This window comes from Hyperolius riggenbachi, chromosome 6, assembly GCF_040937935.1.
Source record: "Hyperolius riggenbachi isolate aHypRig1 chromosome 6, aHypRig1.pri, whole genome shotgun sequence".
In the NCBI taxonomy this organism is placed as follows: domain Eukaryota; kingdom Metazoa; phylum Chordata; class Amphibia; order Anura; family Hyperoliidae; genus Hyperolius; species Hyperolius riggenbachi.
The window spans coordinates 301,477,553-301,505,335 of NC_090651.1; the positions used below are offsets into that span (position 1 = coordinate 301,477,553).

General features: G+C 42.5%; 1 protein-coding gene across 10 annotated transcripts in view; it reads left to right on the top strand.

Annotated features, from left to right (window-relative positions):
* LOC137521656 (myosin-binding protein C, fast-type-like) overlaps positions 1–27,783 on the top strand; it is a 193,251-nt gene that overhangs the window by 30,092 nt on the left and 135,376 nt on the right. The window contains exon 1 of one of the 10 annotated variants that reach the window (XM_068241205.1): positions 22,986–23,061. The exons of the other annotated variants lie outside the window; for them this stretch is intronic. The gene's annotated coding sequence lies outside the window, so the exon portion shown is untranslated. Of the gene's footprint in view, positions 1–22,985; positions 23,062–27,783 lie in introns of those variants that run through there. 10 annotated transcript variants of the gene reach the window in all.

Genomic DNA, 27,783 nt, shown 5'->3' on the forward strand with positions numbered 1-27,783 from the left:
AGTTGGTTGTCCTTTCCCATTGAGTACTGGAGTTTTCTGTTTATGGACATTCCCACTCCTCCTCCTGTCCTCTTCTTCCTCCCGATCTATACTTGGACTCTCGTGTGGTTGAACCATATACTGGAGTACAGGTCAGGGAGGCAGTAGCAGACCTGGAAATGCTAAAAGGTAACTCACCTTGTTGTTGTATGATTAGAATATATAGTAAACAGAAGGTAACTGGAAATCACCAGTGGTTATTCTTATATTCACATGTACAGTAGGTTGCAAAAGTATTCGGCCCCCTTGAAGTTTTCCACATTTTGTCACATTACTGCCACAAACATGCATCAATTTTATTGGAATTCCACGTGAAAGACCAATACAAAGTGGTGTACATGTGAGAAGAGGATAGAAAATCATACATCATTCCAAACATTTTTTACAAATCAATAATTGCAAAGTGGCGTGTGCGTAATTATTCGGCCCCCTGAACCACCTTTTGCTGCAATTACAGCTGCCAGTCATTTAGGGTATGTCTCTACCAGCTTTGCACATCTAGAGACTGAAATCCTTGCCCATTCCTCTTTGCAAAACAGCTCCAGCTAAGTCAGATTAGATGGACAGCGTTTGTGAACAGCAGTTTTCAGATCTTGACACAGATTCTCGATTGGATTTAGATCTGGACTTTGACTGGGCCATTCTAACACATAGATATGTTTTGTTTTAAACCATTCCATTGTTGCCCTGGCTTTATGTTTTGGGTCATTGTCCTGCTGGAAGGTGAACCTCCACCCCAGTCTCAAGTCTTTTGCAGTCTCCAAGAGGTTTTCTTCCAAGTTTGCCCTGTATTTGGCTCCATCCATCTTCCCATCAACTCTGACCAGCTTCCCTGTCCCTGCTGAAGAGATGCACCCCCCGAGCATGATGCTGCCACCACCATATGTGACAGTGGGGATGGTGTGTTCAGAGTGATGTGCAGTGTTAGTTTTCTGCCACACATAGCGTTTTTCATTTTGGCCAAAAAGTTCCATTTTGGTCTCATCTGACCAGAGCACCTTCTTCCACATGGTTGCTGTGTCCTCCACATGGCTTGTAGCAAACTGCAAACGGGACTTCTTATGCTTTCTGTTAACAATGCTTTCTTCTTGCCACTCTTCCATAAAGGCCAACTTTGTACAGTGCATGACTAATAGTTGTCCTATGGACAGAGTCTCCCACCTGAGCTGTAGATCTCTGCAGCTCGTCCAGAGTCACCATGGGCCTCTTGATTGCATTTCTGATCAGCCCTCTCCTTGTTCGGCCTGTGAGTTTAGGTGGATGGCCTTGTCTTGGTAGGTTTACAGTTGTGCCATACTCCTTACATTTCTGAATGATCACTTGAACAGTGCTCCGTGGGATGTTCAAGGCTTTGGAAATCTTTTTCTAGCCTAAGCCTGCTTTAAATTTCTCAATAACTTGATCCCTGACCTGTCTTGGACCTGTCTTGTGTGTTCTTTGGACTTCACGGTGTTGTTGCTCCCAATATTCTCTTAGACCACCTCTGAGGCCGTCACAGAGCAGCTGTATTTGTACTGACATTAGATTACACACAGGTGCACTCTATTTAATCATTAGCACTCATCAGGAAATGTCTATAGGCAACTGAATGCACTCAAATCAAAGGGGGCTAAATAATTATGCACACACCACTTTGCAGTTATTTATTTGTAAAAAATGTTTGGAATCATGTATGATTTTCGTTCCACTTCTCATGTGTACACCACTTTGTGTTGGTCTTTCATGTGGAATTCCAATAAAATTGATTCATGTTTGTGGCAGTAATATGACAAAATGTGGAAAACTTCAAGGGGGGCGAATACTTTTGCAACCCACTGTACATACATTGTACTGTTACTGGTATTTGGTTGTCAAGATGCACCTCAAAAATAAAATGATCTGTTCCAATATAGGTCACCAAAGAATACAAAATCCATTAACTTTAATAAATGCTCTTAGGGTATAAAATTTGCAAGCAGCAGTAGATAAAACACACAGGGCCTGATTCACAAAGCGGTGCAAACACTTTGCACGCCTGTGAAAAGCCCTTTACCACGCCTAAACTTAGTTTAGGCGTGATCTGAAGGAATTTTCGCAAACTCCAGCGCACAAAGTTTTGCGCGCGCAGCACACCGCACTACGCGCGCAGCGCACCGTGCTTCGCACGAAGCACCCATTAAACCCTATGGGACTTTGCGCGCTCAAAACTTTATGCGCGGGAGCTTCGTGCGAATTATAGCACAAAGTGGTGATAACTTTGCTAGTGCAAAGGTTATCACGCCTAAAGTCTTTTAGGCGTGATAACTGAGTTATCACCGCTTTGTGAATCAGGCCCACAGATGCTACACAGATGCTAATCAGACACAGATGAAGCTGATAAGAGTTTCGGAGGAGGGTAGACGATCATTTCACCCCACAATCTGGGCTTTCTCAAGACTGTATGACTCTCATCACTTACCTGCTGCTATTTATAGCTGAGACAGATCCCCCCCCATCATGAAGCTCCATCCCTTCCTGTTACCACTGTTATTGCAGAGAAAGTACTTCTGCCTGTCAGCCCACATTCATGTTAACCCTCTGTCAGGCCTGGTTAGACATACCAAATGTCACTCCTGAGTTTTTAAACAGGAAATGTATTTTCCTCTTGTTTACGAAATCCCATTTTTCACTATCTAGCAAGTGAAAAATTAATGAAAAGTAAAGGAAGCTTTAAGAGCTTCAATTAAAGGAAACTTGGCATAAACTAGACACTTACCTGGGGCTTTCTCCAGCCTCGTGTAGCCCATCTGCCTGATTTCCATCCTCCTGATCCCCTCAGTTCTCCCACAGTGGAGAACACGATCCAGCCAGATTGTGGGCCACTGTGTCTGCTCCTGTGGCCGGGAGCATTTTGCACAGTTACAGTCTGTGCATGTGCAGAATGCTCCTGGCAATGAAAGCACTTGGACTGCGCATACGCAGTCCAAGTGTGTATGCGCAGTCCAAGCATGTGGCTTGGACTGCGCATACGCAGTGACCCATGACTGGGCCAGTCAGGGGAATTAATGGGCCTGAGAGTGGAAGGGATTGTGGGGACGGTGATTGAGCAGATGGACTACAGGGGGCTGGAGGAAGCCCGAGATAAGTATTAAGTATAAATACTTGTATTCTTTATCTCAAGTACATCTTAAATAAATCTAGGATTACTTCTTTTTGGTTGCTGGCAGCTGAAAAGGTAAAGCTGGTGCTGACATGGGTTCAAACTGGGTAATTTCCCAGTGCCCCAAGCTCTTTAGGGGCCCCACGAGTCAGGGACTGTAGAGGTCACAAGCTTACTGTCAGTAAAACGTAGGAGTAAAGTTAATTGAATCAGGCTACTGTGATGAACGTTGATTGAAATCTGAAAAAAAAATTGATGAAAATTTGCCGCAATCAAATTTGTGCAGCAGAATATAATAGCACTAGATATGGCACGTAACACACAGCAAGTGTGATACTGCCATTTAATGCATCAAGCTCAGCATGGCTACAAATAAAATGTACATTTGTTTTACAAACATAAAAGTTTTATTTCCCCGTAATGCCCCAACCCCTAAATATAGAATGATAATGTTTCACAAAGCTTCATCTATGTAATCATTAGAATAGTGCAGCTGCCATATATCAGCTTAGCCATTTATAACGCGGCATATCGTATATCACTTATACGTGAAGGTCCTCAAATTCCAAGTGTGCCTGCTGGGAAGGCGGCACTTGTGTCTCGATATTACGGATGCATATTAAAGATTAACTCTGAAGTGATAACCGGGCTCAATAAAGACCGTGCTTAATTCAGCTCACTTTAAACTAAAGAGGCCTTATGGCAACATCCACTGAAAAAAAGACGTCGGAAGTGTCAAATATAAGTCCCAGAGGTTGACTTACCAAGGTTAGTTAGCAGTGGAGGAGGTAAGCCATATAGCAAACCTGGACTGGATTTTTTGAAGATTGTCACTAAAGTGAGGAAAGATTGCAACCCTCGCTTGGAAGACATCAGAAAATAGTGAAGCTACTGAAAGATTGTTATATTAACAGGGGTGTAACTACAAATCACAGGTCTTCCAGAAAAATGTTGCTGTGGTCACCAACTTTCATACCCTCTTCTGCCTACCCTATTGGTGACCCCCATGGCCAGGATCAGTGGGGCTCATTTTGTAATCACTTTTGCTGAAAGGCACTGTGCATTGACCTTAGGAAATACCCGTGAAACGTGTTGTCTATTTGTTTGTTTTGTATAAATACTTTTCCAGTACTACTGGTGTTTTTGTCTTACGGAAAGGTAAGAAATTACCCCTCATTCTAATTCTTGTATTAAAAGTTCATATATATTTTTATACTTGGGCGCCTCCTACCTTATGAGTATTTAGCTAAACGTCCTTCGGAGGTAATTTTTTTCCCCAAAAACCAGGGACCTAGGAGAGCGACTATTGAGCTTCCAGCAGGACCTGGGTAATTTCCCGCTGGCTTACATGGTGGTTGCAGGGATCTGTAACCCACTCTTGTGAGTATAGCTGTATATACTTACAATCCTCCACTTATTAGCAATACTGCACCACTGGGGACCTGGTCTCTCTTTTCACTCAGGTATTCTTGTGTAAGAGGTTACTACAAGGATTAACAAAACCATTCTACAAGCCCATGGCCAGTAGTTCTTTCTGGTACTGGCCATATAACACTGCAGCCTGCCTGGCGCCACCGATCTATAACAAACCGAGTCACAACCACGGGTGTAACAATAGCCACCATAACCACCGCCGTTGCGGGGTTACCTAGGGCCTGGATGCAGAGTGTGACAGCGGAATCAGCATGCATTACCTGCTGTCAGCAGAACTAGCGACAACATGGGCATAACAATAGCCCCGCAAATCCCACAATTGCAGGTGAGGGGGCTCAGGGGCTTCTAGATGGCCCTCCGAAACGCTTTTACCTAAATCAAAACTTCTGATCTAATCAACTCAGTCATGTGGATATCTCTTGCGTACAAACCAATGTAGTAACAGTTTTTTTTTTTAAAGTGGACCCGAACTCTTGAACTTGGACACAAGGAGAACATAACAGAAATGCACCCTGTATGTGTTTAGAGAGTTTAGCCTGTCTAATTCCCCCTCATTTGTGTCTAATCACTAGTTGTAATTTGATACCCCCCTGTGTCACTTGACTGCCTATGGCAGATAAGCAGATAAGCCCATTAGAAAGCACAGGCTGTAACCAGTATGTCTGCTTCCATGAATCAGGAAGTAGAAACTGTGCAGATTTATTTTAGGATTTTGTATCAGCTGTAACAAAGAAATGTTTTTGTTTAAAGGTTTTTATGCTGTTGGGTAACTTTGAGAGCAGAGAGGAGTTCTGAGTTCAGGTCCGCTTTAAAGCACACGCCTTTTGAAGTGAATGCCAATGCAAAACATTTTGGAGATTGTGGAACCTCCTCCGAGTTCTATTGTTCAGATGATGGAAGATGTTACGTGTGGACGCAGTTGCAATCTCAGGCATTTACTCAAATGATCAAAGATTATCACATACCAGCAGCGAACAAGGCTTCTTGTGCATTTCTGACATCTAAAGTTACTAAACAGGCTTTGGGAGGGTGAAACTCACAAGGAGCTTTGATCTATGTTGATGTGTGATGATTCCCAATGATCTAAATAAACTGTGGGCTTGCAGCTATGTGTGAGTGTGTCATCTATTGCGGTTTCTCAGTGTTATATCCTATGCTTGCCCCCGGGCCATCACCAGCTTGTGATGAGCCAAGTGTCACAGCTGAAGTTGTCTTTTCCCTTTGCCTTTCTGTGTCTCTGTTGTGAAGATTTCCCATTTCTGTTCCTGAATCCTGCATAGAGGCTGATTTATAAAACTTGTTTCATGAAGTATCCCTCCTTATTTATTTTTCATCTTAACTATAAAATGTTTTTTCAGCACTTCCTAAGCAAAACAAAACAATTCTGGTTTTGTTACATAGTGTGTAACAACTGAAAACAAGCTCTCTCTGCTTCAAGCATGCAGACAGTTTAGAACAGCTCACTGGAAGATTTTAACATATAATAAAAAGCAGCTTGAATAAAATGCAATGGCAGCTTTCAGAGCAGATAAATTGTACTATGGGAACTTGTCATTTGTAAACAGACAATATTACTTGTGTACAAAAGCAAATACGGTAACTGTATGGGTAATACAAAGTAGGAAAACACGTTTTTATTGAATGTTATGTCAGAGTTTCAGACCACTTTAATTGGTCCATTTTCAAGTTGCCCATATTTGTGTAAACACTTTACATAATCCTGCATCAACTCAAAGTTCTTTGCATTTCATTAACAAATCCTACCTGTGATTTTGCTGGGAGCAAGGGCCATGTTGCAACTTCTTAGATCCAATGCTCATAGACTAAAGTTAGTCCCAGGACCAGATATCAGTGAATGAAGATGTCGACCTGGCTCAGTGTGGCTCAGTGGCTGTTGCCCAAGGGGATGGCTGGACAATGAAAGGGAGTTGCTGCATTTGAAAGAGGGGGCTGCAGATGAAAAGATAGCCCACGAATAAAGAATAACGCATGAAAGAGGGGAGCTGCTACCCGATGGGTGGCTGAACAAAAAGAGAAAAGCTGCTGTTCATGGATGTTACACATGGGAGAGGGGGCTGCACATGGAATAAGAAGGGAACTGCTGCCCAAGAAATCTGTACAAAACAGCAAGAGGCTGCTGCATATACATGTGATGTACAGAAGAGGTTTCACATGGAAAAGCAGCCACTAGAAAGATAGCCTAGACCACATGTGTGCATGGGCCTCCCACCTAATATCAGTCTTTGGGACCCAGGACGGACCCAATTTAGGCAACAGTGATGTAGTATGGTTCCTGGCAAATTCTGACTTCCATGCAAATTTGAAGCAAATTGTATGCAAGCCAGAACTGAGCTATTCAAATGCATTTTGTGCCAATTCTGACCGCCCCATTCCCAAGCTGCATTTACCTTTTGGCCACCATGTGGGAGTAATCTCGTGTGAGACAACTCAGCACATCTGCACTGCAGCCAGCTTTACTCGTCCGGCCTCATCCAGTTGGCCAGCCCCCAAATGTAGAGTAGCTCAGCAGGAAGCACTGTGACATTTACCTGTTCCATTCGCTGCAGCGGATCTCCTCCTCCTCCCGAGAGTCAGGCTGTATGCTGCCATCACATCCACCGTTGCTGTCAACATGTAATTTCATGTGATTGGGACCCGGAGGATGGTGTCAGCATACAGCACGGCTCCCGGGAGGGAGAGAAGAACCAATGCATTGAATGGATCATGTTAATATCAAAGCGCTCTCTGCATTGGAGGGTTGGCCAGCTGGGGGAGGCAGGATAGGTAAAGCTGAATGTGGCACCATAGCGTACAGAGATAAAAATAAGTTGGTGGCCAAAAGGTTAATTTTGCATGCAGACTGGAATGCTCGGCATCAGTGGTGAAGTGAAAATGCCAATATTCTTTTTGCATTAATTTTCACGAAAGTAATGTTAAATTCGAAGCAAGCATGCCATCAAAAATAAGTTTTGTTATTTTTCACGTTTTCCGCTCTTTTTGCAAATTTTTGCAGTAAAAATATTGGGGTTTTTTTGCATTTATGCAGTAAAAATTTGCATGGTAAAATATTATTTTTCCATGTTTTTGCCCTTTACGTGAGTTGCAGTAAAAATATCGATAGACAAGCTAATTTTGCAAAAATTTTATCGAAAATGACATTTTTGATGTCAAAATTACTGTGGTGAAAATTTGCAAGCAAAACTGCTTAGCATCTCGTTGAACATCTCTAAGGGCTAGTTCACACTGGGTGATTTTTCAGCGATTTGCTGATCACTGCTGCTAATGCTAAAGTCAATGGAAGTGTTCATACTGTAGCAATTGCCAGTGGTTAGCGATTTGCTGATGGTGCATGCAGCATTTTCGGAGCAATTTTGGAGCGATTGCATTTCAAAGTTGTAGACTCAAAAAACGCAATTGCTCCTAAAGTGGAAAAGCAGCTTTTTGCTGATCGGCGCCGATCAGCAAAACGCTACCAAAGCGCCCAGTGTGAACTAGCCCTAAGGAAGTTGCACACCAGCTGCTCTATGGAAATCAGCTGTTCCTGCAGGTAAACCAGGCAGGGCAGTGCTGTACCTACAGCACAAGTCCTACTGCTATGATTTTTCCTGGTACCAGAGTATTAGGACCCGTTCACATCTAAAATCGCAAAACGCTAGCGATTACTGCTAGCATTTTGCGGGAGTGATTTATCTGCGATTAAAGGGGTACTGTAGGGGGGTCAGGGGAAAATGAGTTGAACTTACCCAGGGCTTCTAACAGTCTCCCGCAGACATCCTGTGTTGGCGCAGCCACTCACCGATGCTCCGGCCCCGCCTCCGGTTCACTTCTGGAATTTCAGACTTTAAAGTCTGAAAACCACTGCGCCTGCGTTGCCGTGTCCTCGATCCCGCTGATGTCATTAAGAGCGCACAGCGCAGGCCCAGTATGGTCTGTGTCTGCGCAGTACACTCCTGGTGACATCAGCGGGAGTGAGGACATGGCAACGCAGGCGCAGTGGTTTTCTGACTTTAGAGTCAGAAATTCCAGAAGTGAACTGGAGGCGAGGCTGGAGCATTGGTGAGTGGCTGCGCCAACACAGGATGTCTGCGGGGGACCATTAGAAGCCCTGGGTAAGTTCAACTCATTTCCCCCCGACCCCCCTACAGTATCCCTTTAAAGCAGTCTAAAATTCTGACATAATATTCAATAAAAACATGTTTTCCTACTTCTTATATTCCATACAGCTAAATTTATTTGCTTTTGTGCATAAGTATTTTTATTCATTTAGAAATCAAAAGTTCCCAAAGTATAATTTATTTGCTCTGAGAGCTGACATTGCATTTTATTCATAACTGGTGTATTCATACTGTAATGCTTTCTGAGGGTCTGTCTGTTTTCTGGAGTGTCTGACTTGCCAGAGAATGTTTACATTCCTCACTTGATACAATTAAGTAAACACAAGATAATGTTATCTCCAGTTAGGATGTGTCCAGCTTTCCCTGCAAGGAGCTTGTAAGTCCTGTGTTTAACTAGTTGAATGCTGTTCTAGTAAAAAAAAATGGTGGTAGTATATAATATGCTGTAAATAATCTTTTAAAGCAAAGAAGAAATGTTGGGTTTCATACCACAAAGTAGCGTTTTGGGAGCAATTGCAATTAGCGGTTCTCTACATGCTAATCATGATCGCTCCAGAATCGCCGCCAAAACGCTGCAGGTAATGGGTTTGCGATTATCGCTAATCACAAAAAGCCTGTGATTGCCGCAGTGAGAACACTGCCATAGCGTGTGATAGAACAAGCAGTTTTAAAAACCGCTAGCGGTTAGCTGGAATCACATGATACCCGCTTAGATATGAATGAGGCCTAAGGGTTCAGATTAAACCTCCCATTCTTGCACCTGTCAACTGGCATGCCTGTTGCTGCAGGGTCCTTAAACACTGTGCAGGTTGTGTTGCGAAAAAATGGGAATGCTGCTGAAAACTCTCACTGTGCGTCCAACCAGTGAAGCACAGTGAAGCATACAATACCATGAAATTATACCTCAATACCACTGTAAATGTGCACATTACCCAGCTAACTCTGTGTTACTGCGTTGAAACCTGCCGCACCACGCTCTTTGTGTAAGCCTCATAGGAATATCATTGCATCATGTTGCAATGATTTTATCTGTTGTGAGGCAATGCAAGGACTTAGTGTGAAATGAGCTTTTTGAGAAGATTTACTGTAGCTTCCTGTTGTGTCTTTAGGGTTCATCATTGCCAGTTAAAACCTGACAAATTGAAATCACACATTTCTGTGCTGCAGTATTAAGCTAAACTGAGAATCCTCTGCATTCCTATTCCCTTCTATAAATGAAAGCGGCGGTATCCAGGTACTGGACATGCTGCTCACGGCGCTGTATTGGTAATATCCTGTTAAAAGACAAGTTACAAGATCTAGGGCAGCTGTGCTTCTGATTCGGCGCTGACTGAGGCGCAGACAGGACTTTTCACTCCTCTAAGGTTCAACTTCTAGAGCGGCAATGACAAGCTGTTCAAAGATAGATAAAGGTTAAATAGACAGTAATAACTCCTATATTCTTCTGGGTAGACATGACTGAGCACTGCCTATGAATTCACTGTACATAACACAGTACATAGTTCATAAAGCCTCCGGACTCCAGACAAACCACATTGTCCACGTATAACAACAGCATGCCCCTTAGTTAAAAAAAGAGAGATCTCTTTTGCCTACTTGCAAACCAGACTCACTTCACTCGTTGAAATTTTTAGTGCATTATAAAACAAAACAAAAAAAATGACAAAGGGAATCTTGCACTGCTGAGCTACTAAAACCCTATATCAGGAAAGACTGGGGTATTTTACTTTTTGAGCTGCAGCAATTGGATTCCTGATCTCAAAATGTTTACAGAATTTTGTTAACTGAGGCAGAAACACAATATTCTGGTAAACACGACCTCATCCCTACTTTTTTTTTTTTTAATATTGCTACTGATATCAAATTCGAAATAAAAGCTATCTTTCAAAACCAATATTTCTCAGTTCTAACTTTTGTTGTCTTTGTAAAATATTCAGTTACATTTGGATTGTATAAAAAATGATGCCATTCTATGTTAATTACATTCTACTCAGCATCCCGAAATTTTTGGAAATTAGGATCTACATGTTGGGACATTACTTCTCTTTAACTGAGGAAGACAGGTATCTGTTTTGCTGTGCTGGGTGGGAGGGGTACGGGATGTGTAAGCCAGCACTCTGTGTGAAGAGATTTGATCTTAGAGCAGCAGTTGATCTACATGCCTTGCATAACAAGGTTCATGCTTGGGGATATATTGTTCCATACTTACCTCAGTCAAAGATGAAAAAAGCACTAAGGAGGAAGAAAGAGGTTAGAAAGTAGAAAATAACAGTGTGTATTTGGATGTTTGAAGTGAGCACAGGTTAAATAATAGAAAACTAAATAAAAAAAAAATTATTTGCCGAATTGGCATACTCTCATTATTCTAAATGTGGCCATACATGAAACCACCAAATCATTTGATTCTTGCAATTCTTCAATAAAATGATCGACTATAGAAATGTTGAAGTGAACTTATCTTTTGATCTTTGGATCTCGATCAGTTGTTTTGTAAAGAATTCAATAAAGGTCCAATCAAACATGGTGAGAAATTAACATACGCATGCACGGTTTGATTTTTTGACATTTTTATTTGCACTATGTTTTTTCCTCTGCAAATAATTAGGTTAATTATAGAACTTTCCAAAATGTTTGATACGATTTAATTTTCAACTAAATTGATAAATATCGATTGAAAGAAAAACGTAACAGTTTAATGGTTATGTTATTGAATTAACATTGAATTAATACATTGAATAGTGAGACATAGGGATGGTCGGAATGCCAATTTCCGATTCCGCGGTAAATCCGCATCTCGTCATGTACCGATTACCGATTCCGCTTTCCGCTACCAATTTCCGCATTCCAATGCGGAATTTCCGCCGGAAATCGCGGAAATTCCGCCCAACTTTAACATAGTTTTTCTCAAAAACTATAAGGTCTTTTTGAAAACTTTCTTTGCATCTTGTTTAGAAGATTCTGTTTAATACACCCTGAAAATTTGGTGTTTCTAGGACTTACGGGGGCTTTGCTATTAACCGCTAAAGTCGGCGGATTTTTACTGTAATGTAAAATGCAGAAAATAGGCAGATGCAGATTTTCTGCATTTTACATTACAGTAAAAATCCGCCGACTTTAGCGGTTAATAGCAAAGCCCCCTTAAGTCCTAGAAACACCAAATTTTCAGGGTTTATTAAACCGAATCTTGTGAACAAGATGCAAATAAAGTTTTCAAAAAGACCTTATAGTTTTTGAGAAAATCGATGTTAAAGTCGGGTGGAATTTCCACGATTTCCGGCGGAAATCCGCCTACGGCACTTGCATTACCGATTTCCCCATTCCGATGTGGAAATGCAATTTCCGATCGGAATTTCGGAAATTGCATTTCCGCGGAATCCGAATGAGCATCCCTAGTGAGACAATTGTGGTATGCACAAGAGGTTTGGTGCCATCCTGGGTGAGAATGGGATGACTGGGGGAAATAGTCTTTAGTTGGAGAAAACTGGAGGCAGATAGGAGGTAGTGAGTGAATGTGTGGTTTGGTTCAGAGAGTTGAGTCAGATAGTACACTTAGCAGTTTCAGTTTTGCTCATGTTGAGACAAGACAAATAACATTTATAACATTTATATCGCGCTTTTCTCCTGGCGGACTCAAAGTGCCAGAGCTGCAGCCACTAGGACGCGCTCTATAGGCAGTAGCAGTGTTAGGGAGACTTGCCTGAGGTCTCCCTACTGAATAGGTGCTGGCTTACTGAGCAGGCAGAGCTGAGCTTCGAACCCTGGTCTCCTGTGTCAGAGGCAGAGCCCTTAACCATTACACCATCCAGCCACAAAGTTTCAGTAAGTGGTAGAATGTGAGGTAAGAGATGTCGTTGAGGTAGTCGGGGACACAAGCTGTTAACACAGCTAGATCATGAGCTGGGAGATAGATCTGGGTGTAATAAGCATATAAAGAAATAATGAAAACCAAAAGGTTGAGCTGATATGTTGTCCAGGACCATAGGTTTAAAGGAAGGAAAAGGAGGGGTCCCAGGACTAAACCTTGGGAAATGCCAATGGAAGAAATGAGAGTTGTGCGGGAGGAGAAGTTACTGCCTAGATGTAAAACTCTGAAGGAACTTCCTGAGAGATAGGAGGAAAGCCAGGAGAGAGCAAAACCTGGAGTGCTCAGAGAGGAGAGGATTTGGAGAAGGAGAGGATGGATCAGTGTATAAAAAGCAGAGGAAAGATCCAGAAGGATGAGAATGAAGAATCTTACAACAGGAGTGTTTATGGAATCTCTCTTGAACTATAAATAACATCAGGAAGTAGCCAATGTCTCTGTCCCATACAGCAGGGCAGACATATAGGCAGCCTTATTAACCATGACCCTAGTGTTCTGCCTGAGAGGATTCTTAGAAATTTGCTGTTATGGTTTCTGATAACATTATTGCAAATATTGTATATCCTTCTCAGAGGTTATCTCAATGGTCATCCTTTGTGGCAAATAACTATTCAGGAATGATAGCAACCATCTTTTCTCCAGTGATAGTGGTTGCCAGAGAATGTTGTAAAGTCAAAAGTTCCTGAAAATTAAGGGTCCACACATTGCCTTTGATTTTAGTTTAGATCTCCACATGGACAAAAACATGTGTCTTGAAGGCTAACCAAGACTTGACTTATCTCTTACATCTTTCTTTTGATGTAATCAAGCTTCCTAAATTACAGGAAAAATGACTCTCCATCTCCTTTTAGTCAGACATTGCACATTCAGAATTCCATTCAATGTCATGAGTGCATTTCATATTTTTAGCTTCATCGTGTTAAATTCTTATATTACACTATTCCGTTCTGTAGTGCATCTTGACTATCTCCCAATTTTGAACATGTAGCTATGCAAGTAAAATACCTCTCCTTGCCTTATCAAAGCAGGTCGTTGGACTGCACATGTTTTCATACTGAATCAGTAAATGTTCAACCTCATAATCTCCATAAGCTTTGCACCCCTTACCCTCAGCAAGGAGCTAAATTTGGCGCTGTTGCATGTTTAATAAACAGTCTGTTGCCCTATACTCTGTGCCCTAAATAGGAGATACCCCAGAAAGCCGGCAAACCGAGAAGAGGCTTAGTTGCTCATGCTTAAGGCAGTGTGGGGTCTGTAATTAGTAGTGAATAGATTGGTTAGATATTTGTCATGTGAGACTGCCTCTTATGACTGCCCTGTCACAACAAGACTCAAGTTACAATGTATTCTTAAAGAACCGAAGCTTTACATAGCTGAAGAGCATATTAGAAGCTGACGGACAGATGAGAAAGTGCTTAGACACAGATAAGTGAAAAGAGGTCCTAACTAGAAGAACAGAAGAACGATGTTCAATGTGTTCTTTTAATCATGTGGCACAGTTGTTTCGCTAATTATCTACTTAGTAAGTTAGAAACTTTACTTCTGTGGTAAACTGTCACATTGCAACATGGAAGGTGTATACTGGAATCATGAATGAACAACACATACAGTAAGCTTCAGTAAGGTTTCTAAATATCAAACTCTGACCAACTCAAAGTGGCCAATGTTTTATAAAACAACAGTTCTTTTAAAGAGACACTGAAGCGAAAAAAATATGATATAATAATTTGTATGTGTAGTACAGCTCAAAAATAAATCATTAGGAGCAGAGACCTAAGTCTAATATTGTTTCCAGTACAGGAAGAGTTAAGAAACTCCAGTTGTTATCTATGCAAATAAGCCACTGAGCTCCACCACTTTCAAAGTGGCAGAGAGCTCTGTCTTCTGAAGGTTGTTATCTCAACTGTCAGTCACTATATTGTTTTTTATTCTGCACAGGACAGGTCAAAAGTTCACAGCCTGCTCTGTAAAAATCATTTAGAATGCTGAGTACAGTAGTGTGTAACCTGCAAACCTTAGAGAATGATGCATTGTTGTAAAAAAACACTATATAACTGAAAATAAAAATATGAGAATATTTTCTTTGTTTCTAATATTCTAGTAATTATCTGTACTACACAACCAATTCATTATATCATAATTTTTTTTCCGCTTCACTGTCTCTTTAAGAGGTGTGTTTTCTCTCACAAATTATTGCGAAGTCTGAAATGCTAAGTGAAAACATGCTAGCCTTTTAAACACTTTAAAATCGCGTTTTGTAAAATGGCAGAGATTCAGTGGTGTCTAATTTTTATCGAGTGAGTTATACAAAATAGAAAACAGAACACGCGTGTGCCCGACAGACACAGGAACAGCCTTGTTTAACCTCCTTGCCGGTCTAATTCCGCCGGCAAGGAGGCAGCGCAGCACTTTTTTTTATTTATTTATTTTTTTAAATCATGTAGCGAGCCCAGGGCTCGCTACATGATAGCCGCTAAGCGTCGGCATCCCCCACCCACTCCGATCGCCTTCGGCGATCAGAGTAAGCAGGAAATCCCGTTCAGAACGGGATTTCCTGCAGGGCTTCCCCGGTCGCCATGGCGACGGGGCGAGATGATGTCACCGACGTCATCGACGTCGGGACGTCACAGGGAATCCCGATCCGCCCCTCAGCGCTGCCTGGCACTGATTGGCCAGGCTGCGCAGGGGTCTGGGGCCGGGGGGGGCGACTCGGCGCGGCGGGTAGCGGCGAATCGGCGGGTAGCGGCGGCGATCGCGTACTACACGCAGCTAGCAAAGTGCTAGCTGCGTGTAGGAAAAAAACAATTATGCAAATCGGCCCAGCGGGGCCTGAGAAATCCTCCTGCGAAGGTTACCCCGAGCTGAGCTTGGGATAACCGGCAAGGAGGTTAAAGTGAACCCAAGGTGAAAAAAAACTGATGAGATAAACAATTGTATTTATTCTACTTCTCCTAAAAAATGACTTTTTTTTGGATATCCCATGGTTTTATCTTATATATTAACATTTACAAAGTAGATTGAATGTTTTGTTGGCTCTGCTCAGTGATTGCCTAGTAAGTGTCCCAGAGTGAAAATACATGAACTATTGACCTTTTTTTGTATCTCTCCCTGCACTCAGAAGTTCAATTCTGCCAGGAAAACCTTTATGGGTGTAATTTGCTTATCAGTGATGTTTACTATATTCCCAACAAGGTACTGACAAGACAGAAGCAGTCACTTTCATGCCCAAAAATGTATTCTTTCAGGCAGCAAAATAAAACAAGTAAAACAGCCTGGTTAGTAATACATTTTGGCAGGCTCTGGTGGGAAACAAAAAGGCACAGAGAGACTGGGAGCCCGATGTGGTCTGTTATCGACAATACACCAGAGGATGTAGTTCAAAGAGAAGAAATATACTCACAAAATTGGGTCACTATAAAAGCAACCACTCATCAGGCATGTGAGGAAATGCCATCCTCACTCGGCCTTGTTTCCGGTGAAAGAATTGGTCACAACTCCAAAGAAAGAAAGGATGGCACGCTTGGGGCTCTTCCAGGGGTGCACTCCCCTGCACAGGGGTAAAGGTAGCTTGGAGAAAGTTGGAGGACAGACAGGAACCTCCAGCTCACACACAGATCCTTCTCTAGGGAACATGCTGCTCTGACAACACACATCTACTACAAAGCACTAGCTGCACACCTACAGATCTGAGGAAGCGGCAGTGGCTGCAAAACGCGTTGTCAAGTGAACTTAGTAAAAGTTTATGCTATTACCTTTAATGTGAGTGTGACTTCTTTAAGTTAGGAACATTGGTACCTTACTCCAGTATAGTCAATCTCTGTACTGTATAAGATACAGTTGTATGTTTCCAGGCGTCTCCAACTAAATTAATAACTTAATTAAAATCCATCAAGAAGCACAACACTGATAATGAAGATAATATAGAAGAACCACCTTAAATTAGGAGAAAACAAATATCCTCCTAAAATATACTGTCAGTAGTACCAAAAGGTGTTAACACATAACCTTTCCTGCATGGACCTTCTGGAAGCCCTTCCTGGTTGAGTGCAAAGAAGCCACCAATCTCAGCTGAACCCAAGCAGTTTCAAAAGTAACAAGTCACAATTAGAAGGCTGGACCCTTGGAGCAATGATGCCGGAAAGGGATAGAGAAAATCTGTAAGCATGGCTTAGTTGGTCCTAGAGGAACAAGATTGTATTTATCTTCACTGAGTCAGGTGATCAACAGAAAACATTCACATAATAAATTAAAGACTGGGACAGGCTGCCCATGAAAGTGATTGGCTGGCTGCAGGACTCTTGCAAACTAAATAGGAAGTGGAGAGAAGGTGGGATTGCAGGGACCAGGTAATGTATCACAGATGCCGCTAAAGACATTTTAGTACTAAAATTATTTAACGTTTCAGAACACTTCTGAAGTGTTAAATAACTTTAGTAGCAAGATGCCATTATCAGCATCACCCTGTGCCATTTTTGCGCAGCACCTTTTTTGACTGTACCCTGTACCTGTCAGGGGGATCAGTTAAGGTTAGGCATTGAGAGGGAGGGCTCTTGTAAGGTTAGTTTAGGTTGTAGAAAAATATTGGTGAGGATTACTGATATTTTACTATCTGAAATTCACTAGTATTTGAAATTTTCCGATATCCACCTAGCAACTATCTCAGGCACCCTTTTCACCACGGCACCCTTTTTACAAGTATGCCATTTATGCCTACTTCGCAAAGTTACTGTAAATAGGGTTCAAAGCACATTTGCACTGCTTAATCTATGCTACGTCAGAGAAGTAGACGACAACTCAGCTGCTTATAGAGCTGTACCAACCAACACGTACGACAGCTGCATCCAGTCCTTGATTTCTCAGAAAGAAGAAAGAAAAAGAGGAATGATATCAAACTACTCAACCACAAATACAATCCATGGAAAGCCTGAACTGTGAGAGCACCGCAGGGCATTCTGTCCCTGGTGGAGCGGTGTGAGGTGAGTTGTGGGTGTGCTGAGGGAAGAAGTGAGGACAGTTAGTACGTGTCTGTATGCCCTTGCTCAGCACTATGGAGAGATCTGAGATGCTGTATCTTAAGGCATTGTGCCCAGGACTATTTTATGCAAATATCTCAGAGCTGACACCAGGACAAGGTCATCATCAGGGGACATAAATGTGATTTGGTCTAAAGAAGTGACTTTTCAGTTGTTACTAATAGGAAAGGTCTGGCAAATGACTAATTTGTCTCCGTTCAGATCACTGAGTGAAACTGCTAACATGTAAATTAACTGATCTCCTAAACTAGATTACAGGGATGGTATTTTTATCCTTGCCTTTCATATTGTAAGAGCTCATGGGATATCTTATCTGTGCTGGGCTCCTCCTAAGTATTACCCGACATCTTACATGTGTACGGCTGCTAGTGACATGTGAAAACCATATAAATTGTGGTTCATTTCTAAGCGGATGGTCATTGTAGGCTTCCTTTATTTAATGCCGACCAGAACTCAGAACTTCCTCTCTGCTCTAAAAAATACCCAACAGTATAATAACTTGTAAAGAAAAACATTTCTTTGTTACAGCTGATATAAATCCTGCAATAAATCTGCAGTGTGTCTACTTCCTGCTTTTATGGTAGCAGACATAGGTTTAACATCCTGTGTTTATAAATTAGCAACTCTGCCATGGCAGAGGAGATAATCCAATCCTGAGCTGACACAGCTGAAGAGATCAAATTACAGTGGTGATTATTATGCTGGGTACACACGATGAGATTTTCAGGCATATTTCCTGCCAAATCGATTATTTCCTACATGTCCGATCTGATTTCCGATCGATTTTCCTTTCACTTGTATGGAAAAGAAATCAGATCAGACATGTTGGAAATAATCGATCTGACAGGAAATATGCCTGAAAATCTCATCATGTGTACTAGGCATTAGTCATAGATGAGGGAGAATTAGACAGGCTAAAAAGTCTAAATACATACAGGGTGCATTACTCTATGATTTCCTTCTGCCCTGTGCAAGAGTTCAGGTGCATTTAACTACCAGCAGGCCAGCAGTAATACCAAGTCCAACTAAACCCAGAATTGAGTAAAAATTCTTGAAGCAATTGTTGTTAAATGATATAAATGATAAGAACTACCTTTTGGAACTCAACTTTTTTTTTTAGATTGAAAGATTCTTTGTGTAGCTGTGCTTGCTGTTAGAGATGGCCCGAACCTCCGAGTTTCAGTTCGTGAACCGGGTTCGCGAACTTCTGCAAAAAGTTCGGTTCCGCGAACCGCAAAAGACTTCAATGGGGAGGCGAACTTGGAAAGCTAGAAGAAACTAGAAAAATTTATGCTGGCCACAAAAGTGATGGAAAAGATGTTTCAAGGGGTCTAACATCTGAATTTTTGCATGAGTGGGATAGACGCCAAAAGTCCCGGGGAAAAATCTGTATTTGACGCAAAGCAGCATTTAAGGGCAAAAATCACATTGAATGCTAAATTGCAGGCCTAAAGTGCTTTAAAACATCTTGCATGTGTACAGGGGCGTAGCAATAGGGGGTGCAGGGGTAGCGACCGCATCGGGGCCCTTGGGCCAGAGGGGCCCCGAAGGTCCCTCCCTCAACTACAGTATTAGCTCTCTATTGGTCCTGTGCTCATAATAATCACTTCTATAGATACATTAAATAGTGGTAATCACTAACAAACTGTTCCCCATCCCCTTCTTGCATCTCTGACACTGTAGTTGCCATTGGCAGGTTTTGGTGCGCCGTATCAATTGTCATGTATACGGTGCTTGGGGGGCCCCATGTAAAACTTGCATCGGGGCCCACAGCTCCTTAGCTACGCCACTGCATGTGTATACATCAATCAGGGAGTGTAATTAGAGTACTGCTTCACACTGACACACCAAACTCACTGTGTAACACACCGCAAACAGCTGTTTGTGTTGTGACGGTGGTGCTGGACTAGTGCGTACCAAGGCAAGAGTGCAGGCGACAGCGGTTTTCAAGCCCAAATGGTCGCCAGGCTGAGGTGATTGTCCAGCTGATCGAATTTGGTCTGTCCACAATGAAGCAATGACCTTATTATCTTGGGTGTGCCCCCTCCCCCCTGGGACACTCATATAGCTGGCGGTCATTGCTTCATTGCCCCTTCACCACGGCAAGGTAATGATCACGAAGGGGAATTGGCACATGTACATGTCTTTCGTTTTGTTGTTGCAGCCGCAGTGCAGCCAGAAAAATTAGGCAGGCATGTACACGCACCAAAAAAATTAGTATAGTGGCCGCTGCTAGCAGCGGCCTTAAAAATTCATGAATCTGCCTGGAGTCCTGGACCCTGTTGGTGGTGGCGGAGAAGGCAGTCACACGGCGTGCAGGCAAAGATGCTGTGTGTGCGGACTGACTTAGTCTTCGGGCAGGCCTGAGCATGCTTTGCAGACCATGTGGTCAGATGGTCCCTTGAACAGGTATGCACGGGGTGGTATATCACACTGTGTGCGCTCACGTAGGTGGGTGGGTGCACTGTGAACAACAGGTAGTAGGTATATACAGTACTGGGTATTACAATGTGCACCTGTCACACACACAGGTAGTCACTGTATGTTCTGGGCCTGGCAGTGGTACACACACAGTATGGATTATCAAGGCTGTCTATGCAACACAAGTGTCAGTGGGACACACAGCAATAAGAATCAGCAAGGAGCAAGCTAAGAAGCCTACAAGAGCCTAACTAATCTTTACCTATGAGAGAGTCTGCACTGCAGCAGCTGTCCCTTCTCTATTTACTGCAGGCACACAAGTGAGTATAATGGCCGGGGGGGCCTGCCTTTTATAAGGGGGGGAGTGGCTCCAGGAGGGAGTGTAGCCTGATTCGCTACAATGTGCCTGCTGACTGCCTGCTGACTGTGATGTAGAGGGTCAAAGTTGACCCTAATGGTGCACTATGGGGGCGAACCAAACTTCCAGAAAAGCGATCGCGAACCACGGAAGTAGCTGTGTACCATCCATAAAGCCTAATTTAGAAAGGCACATAGGCAAGTATAGCATAATTAACTAGGACATCTTCAAGCCCACTCCTCCCTTCCCATATAGTCTTGTAGGACGCTCACTGTCATCCTGGTCCTCTTCGTTGATCTGCTGTTAGGCTTGGTGAAGCCTGCGACCCAGAGTCGTGCACTGCTATGCATGTGTCCTTTATTGCTCTCCAGTGGCCTGGAGCATTCTGTGCATGCGAAGTTCATTAAACTCGTAACTGCACATGCACAAAATGCTCCCAACCATGGGAGCGCAATCAAGGAGGTACGCTGCTGGGTCAGTGCATGCAGTGTGGTGTGCGACTTATCTAGGTCAGTGGTCACTGACTTTCCCAGGCCTGACAGCAGATCAACGAAGGTGGACAGCAAGGATCAAGACTACTGGGGGCTGGAAGAGGTCCCAGGTAAGTAAAAGACAACGTTTTCATTTCACCTTGGATATCCTTTAAGCATTGTACCATTCAGATCCATCTTGACTGAGAATCTAGAATGTGTACAGAAGACCCTCATGGTTGGTTAAAGATCTGCTCCTCTCCCCACCTTCCTCCACCCCTGGAAGTTGTTCCAGCATATGCCACGCCTTCATCCCCCTCCCCATAGCAATAGTACACGACACTTGGCTGCAGCTGAGGGATGTGTCTGAGCTTGTGCCCAGAACTGTCAGGCATCAGGTCCCAACACTTACAGGCTACAGTCTGTAGCCTGTAAGTGTTGGGACCTGTAATTGTCCATGTGTAAGTAGGTTTAGAATTAAGCTGAAAAATAAGTAAGTAAGGTAATTCAAAGCAAATGCCTTGTGAATCAACCCTAAGGTAAGAATTAGGCAGTGCTATCACATGAAGTTAGTGTAAAGCTACGTACTCACATCACAATTTTTCAAGCGATTTTACTCGAGACCGGAATTTTGTGATGGTTTCCACTTTTTTTACGACATGCATTTATGTGTGCAATTAAGTGAATTATGTTTTATTGCGCGCGGCAATTACAACCGTCATATCGATTGGATATTTAAGATCCCTGACGACCCCTACGTAAAGTGCCACAATCGTTTGAGCTATGATTCGCGCCCGTCGTGTGACGTTGCATGTTCCTACAGGTAGGAAGATGGATCGGGGAACATTCATTCGTCAGGTTACATCGCTAACAGAGTTCCCCGATCCATCTGTCAGTGAGTATGGCCCTTTAGGGTTTTGTTTTAGGTACAGATTAGTGTGTGGATTCTCTCAAAGGTTTATGGCTAAAGTTACACTTGGAGAAAGTTGAAGGACGGTGTTAGGTTTCTGTTATTGAAAGGATTAAGGTTATTGTGATGCTTTGTGTTAGGAATGTTGATGAGCTACTGTTAATTAAGGGTTAAATTGGAAATAAAGCGTGAGTAAGGCAAAAGGTTACGGTAATGGATAGGGTATGACTGAAAGTTACAGCATGGTTTGGAACTAAGGCCAAGGTCTCATTCACACTATCTGTGTTTGCTTGGCAATGACACATCACGGTTGTTGGTCAGACTTTTTAAAAACCTGTTTACTAGGGATGCCCATTCAGATTCTGCGGAATTGAAAGTTCCATATTTTGGATCAGTAATCAGCATTTCCAATCAGAATTCGGAAATCGGAATTCATCGGAAATCCGATTTACCGCAACTCGGTAATTTTATCCCAATCACAGAACTTACAAACCATTGGACCAATCAAAGAATGCAGACGTTTTCTGCAAAAATCGGCTCAGCGTGGTAATTTTAGACCAATCACATTAGTTTTTCCAATTTCTGTTTTTCCAGGTTTTTTTTTCATTTTTTTGCATTCTCTGATACAAAAAAGACTAATAAAATACTCCTCGAAAATCGGAAAAACTGAAAATCGTAAAATAAAAAAAAAAACAGAAAATCTGAAAGTCGGAAATTGGCATTGACGGAAGTTGGAATTCCTGTGTAATCGGAAATGGGCATTTCCAACCATCCCTATTGTTTACTCAAGAGAAGGGCAGTGTGGCACTTTAAAAGGCTGGTTTGTAGCACGTTAGAACTTAGAAGGACAGGTATACTGAATAATGCCGAGCTACACTGTGCAAAAGTAACTGCCAAATATGAGTTGGCAACGCTGCTAAGTTGCATCTATTGCCCGGCACTAATTCCTGTATCATATAGTGGGCTAATGAGTTATTATGTATTGGGAAAAATGATTGGTGCTTTCATCTCTGTGCCAAAATGAGCGGTTGCCCAAACAGAAAACCAGCAGAAGGAAGTCATTTAGTCTGTTCATGAAGGAATAAAGTATCCTATGTGCTCATGCTGTAATACTGTGACACTCACTGACATTGATGGATGACAGTGACATTTCTCTGACAAATATCATCAACGGATGCCTCTAGTGACACTTGGCTGTCTTTGCTGAATAGCTGCTGCATATTGCAGCTGCAAAGCGGTCTGTGGAACTCGACTAACTGGACAGACATCCTCAGCTGTGACCGGTGTCAAAGACGGGAGTGGTAAGCTGGGAGCCGGGTAGCAGTAGCTTTGCCGCTGATGAGGACACATTAGGATAGCATTGAAGCAGGTGCAGAAGTCAATTCTAAGCTGTTCTGAGCTTTGAGTGATGCAATGGCGGGTTTTAATGCTAATCTGATAGCAGTATTGGTGTTGCTACAATAATGTATTGTAGCTTGTGCTTTACTAGGGGTACTTACAGCAGATGCCTCCATCTATGGACTTACTTTTATAACAGCCATTGAGCAAAGGACTCTACTGAGCTTTCAGGAAGGTAGGTAATAATCGATAGTGATGATCGTAATCTGCTAATTACGATTACGCAAAATTTTGTGTACATTTTTGCAATTGCGGCCATATGTAATTACAATTTGGACAGTCAATCGTTTTTGTGTAATCCATTTGTAATTTCACATAAAATTGCTACGTATTGAATGTTAAGGAGAGTAGTGGGAATAAGTAGAAAAAATAATTTTTCTAAAGAATTTTTCAAAAATACTTTGTAGTTTTTGAGAAAAGCAATTTTAAATATGCAAAGGAAAAATGTTTTTTATATATATTTTTTTTTTTACTTTAAATAATTATTTTTCGTTTACATTTTTAACCACTTCACCACTGAGGGGTTTTACCCCTTAAACACCAGAGCAATTTTCACCTTTCAGCGCTCCTTCCATTCATTTGTCTATAACTTTATTATTACTTATTGCAATGAAATGAACTATATTTTGTTTTTTTCACCACCAATTAGGCTTTCTTTAGGTGGGACATTATGCCAAGAATTATTTTATTCTAAATGTGTTTTAATGGGAAAATAGGAAAAAATGTGGGAAAAAAATCATTATTTTTCAGTTTTTGGCCCTTATAGTTTTTAAATAATGCATGCTACTGTAATTAAAATCCATGACATTTATTTGCCCATTTGTCCCGGTTATTACACTGTTTAAATTATGTCCCTATCACAATGTTTGGCGCCAATATTTTATTTGGAAATAAAGGTGCATTTTTTTCAGTTTTGCGTCTATCCGCAATTACAAGCCCGTAGTTTATTAAGTAACAGTGTTATACCCTCTTGACATAAATATTTAAAGAGTTCAGTCCCTAAGGTAACTATTTATGTATTTTTTTTTATTGTAATTTTTTTTTATTACAAAAAAAATTGGGATTGTGGGAGGTAATGAGTTAATTTATAGTGTAAAACAATGTATTTGTATATGAAAAATGCTTTTGGGTGTAGTTTTACTATTTGGCCACAAGATGACTTGTGCTACCTGTAAGCGTCGAAAGGCAGCTTACAGGAAGTTCAGTGAGGCTGGGAAATGATATAGAAGCAGCCGATCATTGCTGTGGGGCTTAGATCAACGAACGGGAACGTCCATTCATTGATCATCGGGTGGCCGGTGGCGTGCACGAGCGAGCAGGAGCGCGCGCACGAGCGAGCTGGTGCGCGGACAGCGCCGGTAGCGCCGGGAGGTGCGGATATCTAATGGGAAGGGGTGGAAAAAGGGGCGTAGATATCCGCACCTGCGGTGGTAAAGTGGTTAAATAATTATTTTTCCTTTGCATTTTTAAAATTGATTTTCTCAAAACTACAAGGTCTTTTTTTTTTTTTTTTTTAATTTCACTTGTTCCCACTTATCTCCTTAACCCTCCTGGCGGTCTATAGAAAACCGCCAGGGGGCAGCAGAGCAGTTTTTAATTTTTTTTTTTTTAAATCATGTAGCGAGCCCAGGACTCGCTACATGATAGCCGCTGTGCAGCGGCATCCCCCCACCCTCTTCGATCGCTTCCCAGTCTGTGCCAGTATCTGGCACTAATTGGCCAGGCAGCGGGGTCTGGGGGGGGGGGGGGCGGCGCGGCGAGCAGCCGCTAATTGGCGCGGAGCGGCGGCGATCGGAGTGCAGACGCAGCTAGCAAAGTGCTAGCTGCGTGTTGCAAAAAAAAATATGCAAAGCAGGACCTGAGAAATCCTCCTGCGCGGCATAGCCCGTGCTCAGCACGGGCTTACCGCCAGGGAGGTTAACATACCCAGGAATTTGGCATGTATGTGGGCTTTGCTATTAACCGCTAATGTCAGCACAAAATTATGCAAAAATTGTGCGAAGTTACGGTTCCTGATTAAGTTTACAAACAAAATGAATTACGTTTTTTTCCCCCCAAATTTAGAATTACAATTTTGCATCATAATTGCGAATAACAATGCGAAATTATGACTATGCGAAATTTGTGCTAATCTAAAATTCCATCTTAATGTTAATACGAAGTTAGCTTTGTACATAATTTTGCAGCCGCTTTGAATGATTAAAACTGACCCTAAGCACAAGCTGCACTACTTTCTAAGCCTGGAATGTGTACTATTCAGTTTTGAATGACCAGCTATTTTCCTCTTCCAGCATAAGTAATTCATTATGCTCCATATTTCCCCCTGCCTGTATTAGCTCAGTGACAGGCAGTAGCTTTAGCAATTCAATAAAGTTCATGTTCAACCCCAAGCAGCATTTATATTGGCAATTTGAAGTGTCAGGTGGATGTGACCAAACAGCAAGGTGAATATTTAAATATGGGCTAGTTTACAGTGATCAGATGTGTTGCAGAATAATTCTGCATGTCAACTCACTGCCCATACAATCCTATGGGGCTGTTCTCAGTACTCCGTTGTAACTGATCGTGTGATTCTAACACGCTGCTTGCAGGCTTTGCATTAAAGTCTATGGCTAGTCTCCATTGCAGTTCACACTCATTATAACGTGTGCATGATGTAACACACCACTGTGAACCCAGCCTCTTTCCACAACACACTGAAACATAAACTAGCTCAAAGTAAAACAAATGGGAGTTTTCATCTACACTTTATAGCATATCATTCCTTGATCAACTCCTTCACAGTGATCCCTGGTATGACCAGTCCCTACATTATCTGCATAGAGTCACAACAGTATCCAGTTGCTTAGAGGGGCACACAGAGCAGCAGCATCCACCAGGCAACTTAGGCAGGTGCTTGGGGCCTAGTGGGTGACAAGGGGCCCACCTGCCACCTTCTTTGACAACTCTCCACTTCAGTTTACCAAAATGACCACAAGGGGGACCCAAATCTTTCACCTTGCCTAGGTCCCCATTACATGTATTATCCACTTGAGGACTGCAGGCTTACACCCCCCTAGTGACCAGGCGATTATTTACAGTTCAGTGTTCTGCAGCTGTAGCAGCTCGCTGCAGAGCCATACGACTTACCACATAAGTGGATCTTACCTCATTTTCTTGTCATTTATAGGCCTCCCTCGTTGTGGTGTCTGATCGCTGCTTCAATCATTAATTTTTTTGAATTATTTTAAAAAAGCATCTTTTTAAAATTTTGATACTTAACCCTCCCCTCCTCCCCCCTAAATTGGCCCTAGGCGGCAATCGTATAGCTTCTCCTCCTCTCATAACCATCAGCCTATGAGAAGAATTTCAGTGGAAGCACTCGGAGGGACAGCTAAGTGTCCCCTGTACAGTGTTACGCTAGATCGGAGCGCTATACAAAATGTAAACAGACCCTTTTTGAAAATTATTTTTTACTGTTAACAGCCTGCAAGCCGCAATCGCGGCTTAGAAGGCTGATTACAGAGCTCCACTCCATCAATCAGTAGGGATGCGCGTGCATCGGCATGTGTGATCCCCTGCAATCTCCTCCCCCAGGAGCCAGATGGGGGAGCCATCTTGTGAACGCCGATTGGCATTAGGTGGTCATAAGGCGGTTAATCCACCTCTGAAAGGACACATGTGCGGGACAGATTGTGTAAGAAATGGATCAATGGGAAAGAGTTGGTCAGCTACAAGTGTCCATACATCAGGCAATTTTCTTGGTCGATCAAACTTCCAATTAGATAATTTTATAAAATAGGACAGAATCTGTCGCACACATGTCCACTTGATCATTGGAAATCGGTCTGTGTTGTATTGGCAAGCAGCCAATCTCTCTCTAACCAGATTCAATCAGAGAGTGATCTGTCTCATGGTCGATCGGACCTTATGTATGGGCGCCTTTAGTATGTGCTCCCGTACCACTCCAAAGGGGCCCTCAAAAGAAACACTAGATGGGAAGAGCACAGATTACAGACTCACCAGATGTGATAAAAACAGTAATCTAGGAAGATGGAATGTTATGCTCCAAACACAGTACCGTTGCTATAGATGCAGAGACAAGGCATGGCCGGTGGGGGCGAGCGGTAATCAATCCGCACGCACGCGTGGACAAGCGGGGACACGGCGGGGACGCGGCTGGGGTCGATCAGGCGGCTAATCGAGCCGCCGGTCGACCCGTGTATGCCTGGCATCAAAGAACAAGTGACACCCATGCTCACCTAGAATTTAAAAACACATATATAAGTAGTTAAATTCTTGTTCATTGTGTATTTGCTACCCGCCCTCCTCCCAGAGTCTTCAGACACTCCCACTGAGGTCTATACTAGGAAGTACACTGTCTTATGTCATTAGAAGGAGGGAGAAATAAAGGGAAGAGGAAGAATATATTATAGATAAAAAGACCCCCCCAGGCCAGCATGCATCTGTTTTGCCAGCCGATAGCAATGGCAATTAAAGGGTCAGTACTCCTAAGGTATGTTATAACTCCAAACCATAACAGCAGAAAAAAAGTTTTGAAAGTTTTGAATGCAGGATTAGCATCTTTATTATTATTACAGTCAGACCAGTTACTGTTGAAATTAGATTTTTATGGTGACAATCCT